Here is a 19223-nt window from a genome sequence, read left to right as displayed (position 1 = left end):
TCGTCTCAGTGGGATGTGTAATGCCCCACACCTAAAATTTGGCTTACTAACTATTTTGCTCCCTCTCATTTCAGCTAATAGAGCCAGCTAATAAGATTCTTTTACTATATGTTCCCAACATATGTTACATAGCCTGTTGTAGAGTCTCTGTGTAATTGTTTGATGCACTAACAGGTACTGGAAGAGTGGGAGTGAAAGAACGTGTTAGGAATTCAGCCGAATTAACAAGCTGGTTTTGCCTTTGCCAGACAAAGGAGGTAGAAGGAGAGGCTATATCACAACTGCTTCCTGAAGATCAAGCCATCTACCTTGTTCTGGTTTGATTAGACTGAACTAACATTTCAGATTCTGGCTTCCAAAATTGATTTACCTGTTTTTCATACATGATTCTGCAGCAAATAGATTGTGCTGAAATCCTGATGTTTACTCCATTTCATAGTAAAATAAAGACAGAGCAGGTGACTAATTAGAGACCTTTTCTAAGAGTATGTCTAGAAGATGCCACAAATGTCACTGTTGCTCCTGGCAGAGTCTTCTCCCAGAATTGAACTCCAAAGACTCGGAGACATCATCTGTGTTTCCCATACTGTAAAAACCTGCAGGTTTGTGTTGCCATATTAGGCATTGGTCTTGACTTTGTCTCTCTCAGGTGTGATAATAAATAATACAAAGATACAATAAAGTAATGATTGTTGCTGCCCATGGGTGTTGTGTATGGGTGTACTCTTGTTGCCACCACCAAAGTAAATCATAAAAAACTCTATGACTATCTGATCTAGTTATACTCAGTGTCAACAGTGACAAAACTGCAGAACTCCACAGACTTTTTTGCATATGAAGGAAGACCCAGTTTGCTATTTCCACCACTCTTTTTTTCCTAGAGATATCTAACCCAAGAATCAATTGGATTTTAAGTGAGTTAGGTTCCAACATCATCACCTCAGTTGCAGCAGTTTCCTGAGATACGTAGATGCATTCTTTCTTATTTGAATAATCTTTCCTTGCGTGCCAGGAATTCTCAGATGTCCAAACTGGGCAAAAAGGTCTCAGTGTACCATTCTGGATAGACTAGTGTTGTGGTATAGCCCAGCCAGAAAATAAATGCCATGCAGCCGCTCGCTCACCCTCCTCCACCCCTGGAGAATGGGGAAGAGAATTAAAGGGGAAAAGGGAAGGAGTCTTGTGGGTTGAGGTCATAATAATAATATAAAATTAAAAGCAATAATGATAATAATCAGTAAGTGATCCTGAATCAGATAAGTCCCAACACCACAATCCTGGGTGAGAGGCCTGAAAAGAGTTCAAGAGAGAGAAAGCCCCCAGAAGATCAAAAGCCCTTCTTCCCAGTCAACCCTCATCTATATACTGGGCATGACATTGCATGATATGAAATACTCCATTGGACAATTTGGACCTCAATCCTAAATCTAAGTTCAAATTATAAGGAGAGTTGTGGACCCTCAGTCCTGGCCATCCTCCCACCCAGCCTGTTGTGCTCCTGCACACTGGCAAAACACGGGAAGCTGAAAAGTCCTTGAGGTCTCAGTGCCAACTATAAACATCAGTGTGCTGTCGACATTCTTCTCATAGCAAATCCCAGACTAAAACCAAAACACAGAGCTCTTCCAGCTGCTAAAAAGAACTAACTCTGTCCCAGTCAAAACCAGGACAACTAGAGAGCTGAGCAATCACCAACCCTATGGAATTTAACAAGAGCAAATGCCAGATTCTGCACCTGGGATGGGATAATCCTGTTTAAACATACAAATTGGGGGACAGGAGGCTGCAGAGCTGCGCCATGGAAAGAGATCCAGGGGTCTGGGTTGATGGCAAGCTGAATCTGAGTCAACAGTATGCCCTGGCAGCCAAAAGGATCAGCTGTGTCCTGGGGTGCATCAAGCACAGCATAGCCAGCTGGTCGAGGGAGGTGATTGTCCCACTCTACACTGTACTGGTGTGGCCCCACCTCAAGTACCGTCTGCAGCTTTAGGCACCTCTGTATAAGAAAGACATCAAACTATTGGTGTGTCCAGAGGAGGGCACACAAGGTGGCGAGTGGTCTCAAGGGCAAGACTTACAAGGAGTGACTGAGGTCATTTGGCCTGTTCAGCTTGGAGAATAGAAGGCTGGGAGGTGACCTCGTCACAATCTACAACTTCCTCAAGGGGAGCAGTGGAGGGGGAGGTGCTGGGCTCTCTCTGGTGACCAGTGATAGGTCATGAAATGGAACAAAGCTGTATCAGGGGAGGTTCAGGGGAGGTTCAGATTGGATATTAGGAAAAGGTTCAGATTGGATATTAGGAAAAGGTTCTTCGCTGAGATTGTGGTTGGTCACTGGAACAGGCTCCCCAGGGAACATGGCACCAAGCCTGTCAGAGTTCAAGGACTGTCTGGATGATGCTTTTAGTCATAAAGTTTATTTTTAGGTAGTCCTACGGGGAAAAGGGAGTTGGACTCAATGATCCTTATGGGTCCCTTCCAACTTGATATATTATTTCATTTCTATTATCTGTATCTGTGAGGAATTTGTTACTTTCAGTCAGTGTACAGAACTGAAATATGAAGTCTTCGGAGCTCACCTGATTCAAGTCCAGTTGACTTGCAGCCTAAGTAAATAAAATGATTTCACTCCAGGAGGTCTTAGGAGACTAATTTGATTTCATCACCATTGTAAGGGTTTCTGAGGACATGCACAGCCCGTATTCCTTTTCCATCACCTCTGATCATAGTCTCTTTTCAGGAGAAAGAGAAAAAATTGTATTTTATTGTATTACTTGTATCATGATTTGGGTGATTGGAAATGCAGAGCATGCCTTTGCTTTTGTCTGTTCTTGCTCAGAAATTCCCTTTGTAATCAGACGCTTACTCTCATTGACTGTAATGGAAGGAAAACAGCCCTTGACACACAAGAAAGGACTAATGAGCAAGGTCAGGTGAATGAATAGCTCTTTGGAGCAGAATCTGGGTTTGAGAAACAGAATAAAGTAAGCTACAAAGGCAGGGCAAGGTGAGCATCCCAAGTGGGATTTGGCTCTGACTGGAGGCCGATGCTGCACGGTTTCATTGCATAGTTGATCGCACAAACGAAACAAGTCCAGCCAAACGATCTCACTCTTGGTATAGAGGCCTCTTGAGTCAAAGGTCGGAGAGACTTTTATTTCATCTTAAAGGGAAGAACTCAAAGCAGGAACAACATGGCTTCGTTGTCTGATTCCTGTAGTTGTTTCCAGGTCCTAAAAAACAAGTGAACATTTTCTACCCAGACTGAGCATCCTCTGGGTGAGGAACTGACTGACTCAGCCATGCATCAACTTGCAATGTGTATATCCCTGCGATGCAAGTCAGCAGGCATTTGTTTTCTGTGCCATAAAAGACCAAGCAAACATATCATTATTATTACTATTATTTTTATTGTTTTGTATTTTAGGCTTGTACTGGGGGACTGTGAAATTTTTTTTTTCTGAAGAAGGACCTGGCAAAGAAGATTAAGTGATCTAATAATTTGTAATAATGAGTACTGCATTTGTGAGTACTACAGAATGTTATATTCTGGCTTTTGGGACCATGCATGCATTTTATAGGGGAATAAATAAATAATCATTTGTGACTTCAAAATGTAACAGTCTTCAGAAGGGAAGGGGAGAGAAATGAATGTTGATTCAGAATGGAACTGCTGCTCCAATTTGCCATAATTTTAACAAGAGATCTGTAGAGTGCTTACAGGAGAACAATGTGTAGTTAATACTTCAAGTTAAGTACTGGCTTGATTTTTTTCCCTCTTTATTCTTGGATCCAATTATGAGCAATCTACAGAAATAATGAGAAATTATTGAAAGTTTTCCAAATTTCAGACCCTTTTTAAGGTAATGAGAAGGAGCCTTAGGTTTTAATAACTTTCTTTATATCTTGCTTCACTTTTCAAAATTGGATGAACTTCCCTATGTAGTTCACCCCTGAACTATCACTGTAAAATCTGATCTATTACTATAATTTATGGCCGACTGGATATTGATTTACTCACACCAAATGATAACATATGCTAAGAGAAGTCCCATAGGATCAGTAGAAAGACATGGGCAGTAAAATGCAACTTAGATTTTCAAAGTCTGGCCTTACAGCAATAAAATGGGTTAATTTGAAAAGCTTTCCAGAGTTTGAGAATTATTGATATTCTCCATTTTGAGGAAAACCAGGTCAAATTATTCATATTGAAAGTGTGGTTGGAACTTTTGTTGAATATGAGAGCTTGCTATTTGCTTTGGATGTGAAAAGGGATTATAAGTGTTTTACATCCCTTACTGAAAAGCAGTAATTCACATGAATAGTCAGTGATACTGCTCACAAAGGGGAGTTGAATCCTCTTCTGGCTTTTAATAATTATAGGTCATGTTGTGCCCCTGGCTGTAAACCAGATCTCTCTTCAGGAGGTACACTGCTGACCACTGGTACGAAATTCCGTGTCCAGCTGGTATAGTAAACTGCATAAGGAGTGAGTGAATTATAACAGTCTTGTAAAATTTTTTTTGTGGCCTTTTCTAAAAATGTAAGACCCAATCTGTCATGCTGGGAATTTCTGGACTTCCAAGATGAATTCTGGTCTAGATTCTTTGGCCCAAGATGTGTTCCTAAGCAAGCTAGAAAATCATAGCATAGTCTGAGAAAATTATATTGTCACTTTTCTAGTTTGCACTGACATCTGTCTTTCAGCAAAGTTGATAACACAGGTCGAGTAACAAATCATCACGCAGCTGCAGCAAGTCTTCTCCTCTACCATGAAAGGACCAAACTATACTCAGATGTGGTAGAGAAGACTTCCTGGGAAAGAGAGGTGTCAGGTGTAAAACTGTCTGGACCATGGATGTTGACGTGGGAAGGTCAGTTACCAGTGTTGCAGCCACACTGCCTTGCCTTCGCTGCAGGCAGAGGAGTTCTGGTGTGGGGTACCCTGGCTGCACAGGGAGCATTCTGCAGGACAACATCTCGGGCTGCACCACCCCTCCATCACACTCTACCTTCCAGGGTAAAGACATCTGGATGTCTGAGCTGCCGGAGAAGCGGTATATCCTGCAAAGGATCCTCTCAGTGAAGAATAAAGAATGAGGAGCACAAAGTGCAGTCAGAGTACACCTATCCTGTGTTTGAGACATGGACAAAATTGCTGTAGATGGCATTCTCTTTCTGAACACCTCCAGGCAGAGTGCTCTGAAGCAGGCTTGCAGTCGGTCTGCTCTAGGGACGAAAGCCATCTGCAGAGGGGACATGGGTCAGTCTGCATTACTTGGCCAGGGATCCGTGGACCACTGTCTGAGGTGGGTACCTTTACCACTGTGGATGCAGACTTTGGTACTTCTGCTCGTGTTAGATTTCAAGCACCTGGCCAGCATGCTAGCAAAGTTTCTCGTTAGCACATGGAAAAGTGCTCCAGTTTGGAGAAAAACCATTAACAATTTAGCAGATACAAGGAGTTTCTACCACTGGTGGCATTGTGTGGTTTATACTTAGCTGTTTAGCCGATGCCTCATTGTAGGATTGAACCATATTTTAAGAGGACATTGGCATTTTTTGATTAAAGACGTTCGCTTCATGGTCACAGTTGCACCTGTCCTTCCCTCTTCAGAATTCCTTGTGGGATGTTAATTTCCCACTTTTGAAGCATTATGTCACCTTTTAAGAGAGAAGTGCTAGGCAGGAACTGGTGGATACAGCCTCTAGGTGATGTATTTATTATTTTAGGGTGTAGAGAGTGAGGGCAAAATTTATTGAAAGTACCAGATACAAACTGTTGAACAAGAAAATAGCAGTAACACTTCCAGAGGGGTAGGTACACCAGAAATAAAAAGATATTTTTTTTATTATACACAGAACTTGAGAGTCCTAGCCATTAGCTAATACCAGAGTCCATGGATCTTTCCAGGTGTCCAAAGCATGAGAGAGTCAGCAGAGGTGGATATCACAAAGCAAGAGACAAACGGCTAAATTCAGCACTTCTATATACTCTCTTTAGCTCAGAGTAATTCCACTCACACCAGGGGAAATATTCTTGTCAGTATTATTAGTAGCAATATTTGACTCAAACTTTGGAAAGTAAGGTTAGTCTTTGACACAGTAAATATTCAGTTTTCTGTTTACCTTCTTCAAGTTAATGTTTTAAAGTTTATGCTGTAGTAAATAATATAATAGTACATTTTTATTATATTGAGCAGACACTTTTACATTCAGTTATTAGCTGTTTAGACATTGGTAAATGGGCTGTTCTCAGAGATGCTGATCTTTGGATATCCCTTTTCTCTCCAAATGCACATTCCAAACCGCAGACCATTTCCCTTCTTTAAATCTTATTTTTTCAGTCTTCCTTTTTTTTTTTCCCCCCAAACCGAAGAGTAGATTTTATTTTATTTTTAACTGCAGCTTTTTAGTGTTTGTTTTTGTTGGGGATGGTAAGCATGGAAATTTTATTAATGTTCAGAAGAAGCATTCTTTATGATTCTTTATGATTCTTTCTCCCTCTCCTCAGAACAAGATATATGAATTAGTGCAAAGAGATATATAAGGAATTTTTTTAGTGGTTTATGTGATCAGTAAAGACCTCGCACAGAGCCTTCCAGAAACTCTTGGCAGGACCCTGAAATGATCATCACAGATGAGTGGCTGATTGCAGAGCTGAATCAATCCATGATTACATTACAATATAAGGGCCAGTTTCTGCAACCCCTTATTCATGCAAGCAATCCTAATGGAGGCAAAGTTAAGAAGGAGAAGAAAGCTGAAACCATCAAATTCTTTTCAAGCATAAAAAACAACCTGAGGAGTGAAGGGGTTAATGCCTTGAAGACTGCCTTTTCCCCACATTTTCCATGTGCTGTATAAAATGTGAAATGAAGAGAATAAATTTAATAGTTGCTAATGGCTTAAGCAAAAGCAACCTCTGTAAAACTCAGTCCCAAAAAACCTGTGGGTATTGCTGACTCATTCTGCAATTCAGAGAGGGTATTTCTTCCAGTAATCCGATTAACTTTAAAAGACTAGTGAAAAGTTCGTTAACCAGGAGCGGCTTCTACAGATGGATAATTTGTGGCATATCCATCTGAAGCTTTTACTTGAAAAAACAGTCTATTCTGTTATTGTATGTTGAAAGCCATAAAAAGTGTAATTGCAATTAGCCCATGTTTCCATCATTATCCTTAGCCCAGCTTAAAAATCCTTCAGGCCCAGGAGAGGTATTGAATATCAGGAAATGGAAGGGGAGTGTAGGAAGACCAAGTCAGTTTAAAATTTGAACTCTTTTTATTGATAAAATCTGTATATACAAGTTTGGAAAGATTCAATTTCATCTGTTAAGGATGTTATTTCAGTTATCCAGCACATAACAGTTGTCATGAGTGCAAGGAAGAGTATTTCCAATGCCTTTTCATTTTAGAAACATGTGAGAAAAGATTCCTACTAGACACAGGTCCCAGAATGTGGGTGAAATGTGTGTATTTAGGGATTTGTACAATAAATGTACCTAAAGCTGCATGTGATCTCACTATTGGTCCTGCAAACTCTTAAGATGGAAACGTTATAAAGCTGCCAGTCTGCTTTTCAGAGAGGCTTTAGAACAGACTTCTGAATAGGCACATTCTGAAGACTAGTTGCTGGGTATGGGGCGAACAACAGGAGATTCAGGGATGCAGGGCTATGGTACAGATGATGTCTTTTGGACCAGAGTACAAGGAGTTAGACAGCATTGATACATTTACAGTAGTTTCACACTGGAACATTGCAAATCCTGATGTTTCTCTCAATGTCTGACACACAGAGACAGACAGGAGATGCACAGACTGATACACAGCCATGCAGCCTGGCTAGGTTTTGACAGCCTCGGGACTGGGTTTATATCCTATTTTGCATTTCTGTTCAAATAAGTCCTCCTAAAGCTTTAGGCATTCCTGAAAAGCTATGGCGAAAGGGACAGTGTGTTTTCCGTAGGCTCCATGGCTCCATGGGAGAGCCGACTATGCAGCCTGTCTAGGGTGGAGCGAACTCTGTCATGAGTGGGGAGAAAAGGGACAAAGCTCAGCTGGGAAAATGTCATTGAAATAGGCTGCTCCTTAGGCTTATAGAATTTTCTTTTATTGGCCAGTGAGAGGGGGACGTTCAAGCAAAGGTGACTTAGTGCTGCGTTTGATCAAATGTAGTACTCTTGGCCCAGGAAATTCATTCAGATGTTAATAGAAATGGAAAACTGTAAAATCATGGCATTTGCAGGATAGTAGGGAGGCTTTGTCTTCCTTCCTGCAATTTACCCTCCATTGCTGAGGCCCAAATGACAATGTGGATAAATGAACCTGGCTTTGCATGCCTTCTGCAACGGTAGGAGGAAAATTAATACAGAAGCAGAAACTTGATGAAAGCCATTGTAACAACAGCCATTCTTTGTGAAACGCTGCATCCAAAACTGATTTTCACTAAATGTTTACAGTCGTGTATCTCTCTGTCTAAGTGAGAGATGTTCTTGTTTACTGTATGATTTCATCAGCTCCTACAGCTTGGAGCACCACAAGGCACCCTGTGCTCCAACACACAAAAGCTGATGGATTCTCGGTGCAGGGGGATTGTACAAGACCCCTCCTACCCACAAAAAAACCCCACCTCAGGCTTCTGGAGTTCCTAATGTTTATTCTTTGATTTCACCTCTGGAATAAAAGAGAAAAGGATGTGCAGCTGAAAACCACACTGAAAAGAGAGAGAGGCGGGGGGAGATACGCTCCTAAAATGTTTTGAAGGGTAGAAATTACCTGCTTTTTGTGAGCTGTGTACAATAAATTCAGTCTGGGCATTAGTTAACCAAATTACCTCTTCCTTTTATCTAACATAAAAAACACTGTCACACTCTTAACTAATGTTTCATTTTTGTGTGTAGATGCAATATCGGATGTTTAATTAGGCCGATAATTATTCACGCATTAGTGTGAACTTTTTGAAGTATAATGGTAACTTGTTAAATGTATAATTATTACCACTGGTAATTAGTAACCTTTTCTTTTATGTGCATCACTGGTCCTGTAGAAAAAAATAACGTTTGCAATACTGAACGGTGGAGTTCAGTGGAATTCACATCTTCTCACACAAACTGAGTTAGGATTGAAGACTTGACCTTCCTCAGGTAGGAGTCCCAATGTATTGTAGTCTTGGGTACTCAGTTGTACTCTACATTTCTAAGAACCTGCTATTTTGAATTTCCTGCTAATTTAATGCCTTTCTGTTGTCTTTGCAACAGGAAAATTTAATCCTTTGTGTCATAGTTATGAAAACCTTTAAGTCTCCTTTGATGCAACTAATTTTGTGTGCAACCTTTGCTTTTTTTTGGCTTTGGAAGTTCAAGTAGCAAGCATGTGATTCCACAGCTGAAATTCTCTGTGATGAAGTCTATTTTCAAAGATCCAAGTCTGATGCATATTTTCCATTTAACTTCAGAATTTTGAATGACAAAATACTTTGGCAAACCAGAAGATAAAATGCTCATTCCTGCTAAACGCTTTGGAAGTACTTCTCTAGCCTGACCTATTCTTTTCATTACTGTGTGTGACTGTGTTGCATATAAATTTTTGTGCGTATGTGTTCGTATATATAAGTATCCTACATATATGCTGCATATGCTCCCTATATATACATTTATGTGGACACACATTCTTTAATGTAACATTAAATACAGAACTACATGTTATACAACAATATGCTTTCACTATTATTCACTCAGAAGTTAAAACATTTCAGAATCTGAGATACATCATGTAATTGTAACTCTGATCCTGAGTATTTTACAGTCTTTAACTGGGTGATCATGCATTACTTCTCAAATAATCCATCCATGTGCAGCTTTATCTGTATGCTTAGAAGTTGAAGTATTTTAAAAATAGACATTTCTCCACTCCCTCCCCCAGGAGCTTAATCTTATGTTGTTCAACATCAGTGAAGGCATTCTTACTGACTTCTGTGCTGCAGGATGTGGAATGCCATTCCCTAAGCTAGTCCATTCTCTGTGCAAATGTAACTTAAATATGGTACTCCAAACCCTGAATTGTCAAACTTTCCCTTCATTGTTTCACAGGTATAGTAGTATTTGCATGAGTTTCATTTTGAACCATGTATCCTTTTCTTAATAAAAATTATTTACGAAAAACATTTACTGGGACTACTGATCAATTCCTTTCTGATGCTATGATAGACTTCTCTATGGTACTCAGCTTTACACATAGTAAGGAGTCATAGCAAAAAAATATTACTATCCAATTTTTAGAAGAAGTTTAGGTTTTTGATTAATTTTTTTAACATAAACTTTCTGAGGACAATTTTGATTTTAATTTTTTAAGAAATAAACACAACTACAAATAGCTCTAAATGAAAATATTTTTGTTGGACTGTTTTGTCTTGGTCCCTAGTAGAAGTTGTAAATAAACCCTTTTACATATGTCGTTCTCTTCTCTGAGCTTATTTTCTCATTCATATTGTATCGTCACGTAGTCTACCATTTCATCACAAGGAGAATCTGTGGCACACCAAAACATGAGTATCCAACTAGAGAGGTCCCAATGTTTGAAGCTACCTAGATCTGATAAAGAGTTTGGATCCTTAGAAAAACACCAATCATAAATTTTGGATTAACTTTCAGATTTGGATTGCTGATTTGAATGAACTTTAGAGGACTTTAGAGGTGGCATCTAGATATAGTTCTTCCCTAACCAAGTTACAAAGGAGATGAAAAGAAATAAACCGAAAGAGAATGATCAAGAAGAGCAATTAAAAGCTAAATAGTTCCCTGCTGTATTAGAGTGGCAATAACCTTTTGTTGCCTTGATTTACTGCTTTGTAAATTGGGAATATCATGACTGTTTCTGATGTTTACACAGCACTTAACAGATAATTAGAATTGTCTACATGCTAAGTATTTCAGCCATACGTGATATTTTAATGGCAATACCCAGACCTGCATATCAAAGTAGTGTAAGACCATGGTTTTTGTATACTTCATCTGGAACAAGAAAGGATGTTTTCTTCTATTTCTCATAACTCATTTCCTTTCCTCTGCTTGGACTCTATGGTGTTCAAGGCCAGGTTGGACGGTGCCTTGAGTAGCCTGATCTAGTTGAGAGGCGTCCCTGCCCATGACAGGGAGGTTGGATTAGATGATCTCTAAGGTCTCTTCCAGCCTATGACATTCTATGATTCTATGACTTGGGAGAGCTGGTACGTGGAGCCATAATGTAGTGGAGGTTCTGGGTGTAAAGATATCTTTGTGTAAAATTCCTTGCTTTCTTTCTGTAACAACTGAACATGGATCCTGATGGACAGTGAGTTCAGTCCATTAGGAGGATTGTCAGTACCCCCAGTAAAGACTGGGCTGGACAAGAAAGTGTTTTGAGTCTGCTGCTCTTTTTACCTCCATTTGCATAGATTGTCCAATAAAACTAAAACCATGTTTCTAAATATAAAGGTGCTGGAATACTAACTACTGTATGTAACCATTGGGCTGTATTTCCTTCTTTTTTTTTTTTTGCATAAGGGTGATATGTAAGGAAAGAGATACCAGAACTTCCTTTTAACTCCTTCAGCCTTGTCTGTTCTTTGGCCGGCTGGATCCTCTGGAAGGCATTGTGCCTTAGGAGGTTATTGTCTGTGCAAACTTGGCTGGAAGCACATAGCCCTATCACCATGCTGAGCTTGAGTTAATATATGCTACCTCTTGGTAATCCTTGCTAATTTGGGTTCAGCACTGTGCTAACTTTAATTAAATGGCTCCTAATTCAGAGCTGGCTCATATCTTGGCTCGTATCCCCATTCATGGGAAGAGTGAAATTTGTCTGCTCGCAATGATATAACAAATCTCCAGTTATCACTGAGGTTCTTTACTGAGTTGGAACAACTTGGCACTATGACTATAGTGGCCCAACTTATTAGAATCAGTGTGGATGTTTTATTAGTATTTGCCATCAGGTGTTCAAGGAGTCGGGGAAATGTACATTAAAACATTGCACTCTTTAGTCAGAAACATAAAGGAAAATGTTTTATCTGTTGCATTTTTTACCTCCAGAATGTTGCCACAACAGCAACAAAAACTTTCTGAGTAAATAATGTAAGCAACATATGAGAAAAACAGCCAACAGTGTCATAAAGCTAATCAAGAATATATTTTGATTTGGATAGAAAATGATGTAATCTTCCCTTTTTTGTTTCTTGCATTTATAATTTCTTTTCTGTTTTAAAGTAATGATGAGAGCAATCGACATCTGCCAAAAGCAAATGATGTGTCAGCTTACTGTAAATTCCTTGTCAAGTCTAGGCAAGAGCAAAAATGGTAAATGTAACATTAATTGATCAATTTAACATACCAGAAAAGCTAAATTGCTCCATATGATGAAAATTCTCATTTTTGCCATGTTCAGAATATCCTTTTCAAGTTCAACTACTTTACCACTGATCAATGACTATGCAACGGAGATGGATTTCGTATTCATTCTCCATTGTTGCAAATTATTTTAATTACTTCTGCAAAGGGTAATTGGCACAATCAGCAGAGGTTAGCAGATCATCTGGGAACGTTTATATTGCCAATTTATCCATTCTTGAAACGTCAATATTAAATTATTTTTTGTTACATATATTATATATATACAGCTATAGTAAATGTGTTTTCTAGGAGAACTTGTGACCTCAGGGTTCATGTGTTAATACGTTTGTTCTGGCTACTAAAGCTAAACTGAATGTTAATGCAACATTTCAGATACTATCATCTGAAGTCTTTTGTAAAAACAATATATTTGTATTGTAGCACAGGACTGTATTTATGTAATGAGAAAGCATAATGTGCTCAATCAATATTGCAGTCCTTGGCCTCCTGCTGAGCATTTGATGTTGGAGCATACCTAGTTACAGACTTTGAAATTGATGCCCCTTTTCGTTCTGGGCTGAATTTGCACCTTTGCTACAGTAATTTCACTTTGCATCTCTGCACATAATTTTTGTGAGACTGATTCAACAGGGGAACAATAAAGAGAGATATAGGGAGAGTTCTGCCTGAACAGCAGGCAGTGTTGTATTATTTTAATGAAACTGGAAAGTCTGAGGAACTAAAACAGTAAACATTGCAAAATGCCCCAAACTTCAGGACTTCACGCAGTTGTTTTCCAGGCCTCTGTTACCCTCACAGTATTTGGAGCTAAATTTATGTGAAGCGAGTTAACTCTTATTTGTGTAAAAGAGAGCAGACTTTTGGCCTTCTTGGCCTCTTCCACAGCAGAATAAGGAATCCTGTATTAAGCATCCTTCACGCATAGCTTCCAAGAACTTAGGTGCTGATGTGGATACCTGAGTAAGGAAATGCAGCAAGGGTGTAAGTAAGACAGGCTTATATATTCCTAACCCTAAACTCAGTATCAGTTCCTCCTTATGTATTAACCCTTCTGAGAACTCTTAATTAGCTCCCAAGACGAGTGGGACTCAGGAAGACAACAGGCTCTTTTAATTCTGCACCGGGTCATTATAGTCTTAAATCATAAGTAGCTGTAATATTTTGCTCTGCGAATGTGTGTATATTTTATTGTTCTTGTTAGTGCTGAAAAACCCTCAAAATATGATTATTTTACATTGGGATAATGAGCACCTCAAGGAGACATTCACAAGCTGAGCAAATCCTTAGCCCTTTGTAAAGGGTTGCAATACAAGCACTTTGAGGACACACTAATTTAGCAAGACTCCTCGATTTGAGAGGATGGTGATGGTCCCACAGAGGGTATTCCACTTTGCTGACATCCTCTGAGTGCAGTCTGCGTAGACTGTGCCCATAAGAGAGTCAGACCCTAGGCAGAGGCCTACTGAGAGTGTCATTGACACGAAGCAAATCCTTTCAATCAAGTTAAAAGCAGTGCATTTCTCATTCATGAAATTTTGGCCCCTTTGGAACCAATAGGAGTTCTGCTATTGTCTTACGCTGTGGATGGTGTTTAAGCCCCAAATCTGCAATAAGTTAAGTGGTTAAGTTCAGAAAGAAGTATGAGAACTGACTGTTCCACAGAAATTTTTGGGAAAATAGGAGCAGTCTGGATTTTTGGGAGGGAGGTTTTCTGAGGCACATAGGAAGTTAGGAAGTTACATCTGTTTCAGCTGAAACTAGCGACTGAATTTCTCCTTTGTGTAATAGCAATTCTCTCCCATTGTCCTTATTATGGTTCGTTCCATATAAGAACAACAAAAGAGTTCACATAGGCCAAGCTACTCAAGCACTGTAGATCCATTGACTTCAAGATCTGCTGAAAATCAAAACAAAAACATGCACAGAGGGGTCTTCAAACTTGATCTATAATAATTTTTTTTTTTTTTTTTAAATCTGTGCCAGTTCAAATCTTCATACTATATGGTAGATGTAAACTGACATACCACCACTGGTGTTGCAAGATTTGCATCAGTCACCAACCTGAGTATCTCATGCATTGGGCCGCTGGTGCCAGAGACAAAATGAAGTTCCAGAGAGTGTGGTTTTTCAGTGTAGGGAAACCAGGGCCTTTTCAATTCTTGTCAGCTCACTTTCTTAGGACACATCGCCTTCTAAAATTTAACTTTGATTTTACTACTTGGCTCAATAAAGGGGCAGAGTGGCCAACGCGATGATGAAAGATTTTTATATGAAGTCGGTATCATTTAAGGTTATCGGTAAGTCTCTCTCTCCCATCACTTTAAACATTCAGGTTTCCTACACATATTTCTCTCCCATGTATCTTCTTTAGACATTAATACTCTCAATGGTCTTTCACAAAATATGTTTACAATTTCTTTTTCCTAAGCAGCCGAAATGTCGCAATCGACTTCCTATGGAAAAACGCTATGGGCTACATTCATTTCAGATGTTGTAGCCCAGCAGCTACATCTGTGATGTGTGTTGTCAGTGAGGGAGTAGGTTGTTCCATTCACTGGTTGTTGGTCTTTGTTTGGTCCTCTGACTCATAAGGAGCTTTTGCTATGGTTGTTTTCAAATTGCAGTCCTCCTCTTTGCCTTTTTTTTCCGGCTGTCATTTCTGTATACTTGCCTGTTGATTTGCTTCTCTTAGATAATTTTCCTGCTGCAGGAATATAGGGGTTTATATTCTTGACTCATTTTTCCTGAGTTTGCACCGCTGTCTTCACTGCCCTTCAATCTGTTGAACTCATTTACATCTCTGTGAAGAGTGGGAGAAAAATAACACCCTTCGGTGCTCCACTTGCTCCTCTCATTGCACAGGTGTAAATGACAAGATATGAGATTGTCAGGAATTAGGTTTGGCTCAAGCTACTCAGGCATTGAGTTATGCTTGTAATTTTAGGTTTAGAAAACACTGGGAACTGTCAATTTTCATGTTGTGCAGTGGTGCAATGCTATGGAGTAGCATAAAACCTTACTTTGATCCACAGTCACTACATATTTGTGTGCTGTAGCAAAATCTGAATAAACCTGAACTTATATGCAAGTGTATAACACCTGGATTAGGCAATATTGTCTTTGAGATATCAGGTTTTGCTGCAAACAATTCATGCTACTCTGTGCATATTCTTTTGCTTGTAAACAATTCAGTCTTCTGTAGGTTCCCAGGCACAGGTTAGTGTTGTTGATATAAAAAAGTTTGCACTTCAGCGGGCCATTCTGCCCTTATTACAAGCGCATTTATTTGCTCACCTACCAGTTTCTGAGCTATAGAAATAACACCCAGATATATTAAGAAGATTGGGAGCCTGTTTACTACTCTGGCTTAGAAACGGAGGTCACCCAGCAACTGCTTCAAGAGCATCTGAGGTTTGTGTGGCCATGGAGAACTGGGACCTCAGAGAGAAGATGGACAGCTGAGGATGGCAAACACCACAACTCTTTCCTGGTCTTGCGTATCAGATCCCTACGTGTGGGTATATTTTGAGTTTATTAGTTGTTCTGCCCATTTATCCAGGCTTCCATTCACAAACCTAGTGCATCTCAAAGTTTTGGTGTAATGCTAGTTTATTAGTAAAGTTATTACACTGAATAACTTACAAACTCTCATAACTTTGCTCTAATGATAGTCTTTAACCACGCAATTCTCAGAATAAGCCTGTGCAGTGGCCTGAATATCATGCAATGTTTCACCCTGGTTTTAAAATAAAATGATCTGCATTCTGTCTTTGGAGACACATTCAGACGTGGGTCCTAAGGAGTTTGCAAAATCACAGAATTGTTGAGGTTGGAAGGGACTTCTGGAGGTCATCTGGCCCAACCTCCCTGCTCAAGCAGGGCCACCTACAGCCAACTGCCCAGGACCATGACTCCCTTCCAAAGAGGGAGGCTCTGCCACCTCTCTGGGCAACCTGTGCCAGTGCTCAGTCACCCTCACAGGAAAAAAGTGTTTCCTGATGTCCAGAGGGAACCTCCTGTGTTTTGGTTTGTGACCATTGCCTCTGGTCTTCTCACTGGGCACCACTGAAAAGAGCCTGGCTCTGTCCTCTTTGCCTCCTCCCTTCAAGTATTTGTGCACATTGAGGAGAACCTCACAGAACCTTCTCTTCTCTGGCTGAACGTTCCCAGCTCTCTCACCTTATCTTTCCTCATCAGAGAGATTCTCCAGTCCCTTAATCATCTTCATGGCCATTCACTGCGCTCTCTCCAGTAGCTCCAAATTCACAGTCACTCACACATTTTTAAGGGTAAAATTTAGCCCTGTGGCTTTTTTGTTTGTTTGTTTGTTTTAATCATTCTGGCTATTTCAGGAACACTTAAAGTGGAAAAGTAATGAGAAAATAAGAATATCTAATTTACTCTCAACTTCTTTTTTCCTGCTAGACCTGCTTAAGAGGCTGTGGTCTTGATTTAAGTCATCTAAGAAATGAACAAAGGAACAATTTATATGGGAGATTAATGAGTGTGAGGGGCTTTGGTAATATGGCAGTAAGTACCATAGAAATGTTATAAATACCTAAAAATTCAGCACAGAGAGTTATGGGCAAAACTCCAAATGGTCGTCACTATTGTAAGATGGAAAATAAAACCCTTAATGGGCAAAACCTCTGCCTGTTATTGGTAAGAAGCACTAAAAGTAGCCATTCTTAGGAGCACTTGTGGTTGACTAGCACTTGTTATGCTACAGGAGAGCAGTAGTAGTCCTGAGGAAGAGGTTTTTCTTTGTCATATCAGCAGTTTTAAGTAGAGCGCAGATGTTTTATGCTTCCAGGCTTGGTTACATTAGAAAATGTATTGAGCACAGTGCGGAGGATTTTTTTTTTTTTTAAGTAAGTGATATGCTAGGAATTAATGGTGTGACTAGTGAAAATCTGCCTCTCTCACTTGTGGAAATTACAGGCACTTTTCACTTTTGCATATGTTTCTAATTGAAATAGGTGTAAAGTCAGATATTTTCACAGAATTCACACAGGCCAGAGTGTACAATAGCAATTAAGTATAGAGTGTGCATATGACTAATTAATTAGTGCCATAAGGAAACATATGTTTTGGCTCCTGCCTGGAGCCAATTACCACATGCCTATGTTAGAAGGCAGAATGAGAAGCGGCCTCATGCTGAAACAGGAGTTCATTACAAAACAACATGACAAAGAAGGAAGCAAGTATATGCTGACCAAGCCAACTAGTACAGAGCCACAACAAAGGAAAAAATTATCAAGGAAGCTTCTGCACTGAAAAGAGAGCTCTGGCTGCCTTGAAGGGACAGCTTTGGATCATAGGTGTACTTGCACAACTTTTTTTTAAATTAATGTGCAATGCTTAAACATATTGCAGGGGTCAATATGGCCCAGGGCTAAAAAAAACATATAGCTTACTTCTCATGACCCCATCAAGGTTGGAATGGAGGTAGCTTTTGGTACTTCTTTTTTTTTTTTTTTTTGCTTAGTTTGGCTTCATATTTGCATGTTTACAGTGTCGCTTTGATTCACTCCAGGCTTCAGTCTCGAGCTGTGGTTCCCCTGGTTGTCTTCTGAGCCTCAAAACAACTCATTCCTCTTGAGAAGAAATCTGAGCAAAACTGAGCAAATAGTTTGCTTCAGCATCAGTATAAAGATATGCAATGAGCTTTTGGCCAGGCTGCTTCTAAACAGTTGGTAAGGACGCAAGTCCAGGCTCACCAGCTGACCCAAAGTCTAGAGTTTGTTCCCTTCTGCACTTCCCAAAGACAGCAGAGACTTCCCAATTCTTCCTCACTTTTGGAGGCTGCAGAGACAGTCCCTTCCCCAGTCTTTATTCTGCTGAGATTTCATGACCCTCAGAATATTGTCTTCTTGAAAGATGCTTCTTCAAATGACGTAACTGTATTTTAAGGTATAGTTGCAGAAGCCAGGTACAATTAGACAGCTTGGTTATATCTGTCATGTAAATTATTTTCCAAGCAGTATTAAAATAGCATGCTCTCAGCCATGGAGAGCATGGGCAGAGTTCAGCTGCAGCTTGGCAACAGAATGTTGGCAGAAACTTTGTACCACATTCAATGAATGTTTGCACAAGCAAGGATTACATCAGTGACAATAGTATAAATGTGTATGTTAAATACAAGAATGCCTTCTAGCAAAACGACAGAGTGACTGATAATGCCTTCTAGTTCTGTGATTTGCTTCAAACTTAGCTTAGGTATTATTTTACCTAGATCCTGACATGAAGATGTGGCAAGCACAAGTATGTTTTAAAATATCTCCAGAATTCTTCATACTTCCATTCCCACTTTGCATGAATACACCTCACCAAATACGTTGCTACTCTATGATACTTCTATCAGACCTAACTGAACAGGATTTAAAATCTTTAACATGGTTTTATGGTGAGAATATTCATGAATACAAATCCATAGTTTGCTCACACTTAACATAATCCAGGTACACATTTTTCCTGTGCACTCATTCATGGGAAAAGCAACACAGATGAAAAACCCATATAGGCTCATGTTTTTTATATTTGACCATCTGTGCTTCTTGCTGCCAAGAAAAAGCCCTTTGCTTTTGCTCCTATCGTTCTATTGACACTCTTAACAGGTGGGGGTTTTATTAGCTTTTTATTGTTTTACCTACTTTTAGTCCTTGTCTCCACTCTTTAAATCCATGGCAATATTTTAAGAATATGCCCCTTTCTTTCCTGCTTTTTTTTTTTTTTTTTTTTTTTGCAACTGAGCATCCTGTTTAGTCATTTTATTTCCCACCTTGACAGCTGCCGTCCCCTCTGGCTTTTCTGCTTCCACCTCGTAGCTTGTTGA

Source organism: Tauraco erythrolophus, chromosome 1 (genome assembly GCF_009769465.1).
Source record: "Tauraco erythrolophus isolate bTauEry1 chromosome 1, bTauEry1.pri, whole genome shotgun sequence".
Taxonomy (NCBI): Eukaryota; Metazoa; Chordata; class Aves; order Musophagiformes; family Musophagidae; genus Tauraco; species Tauraco erythrolophus.
The sequence above is the reverse complement of the archived record's forward strand: the minus strand, read 5'-3'. Positions refer to the sequence as shown.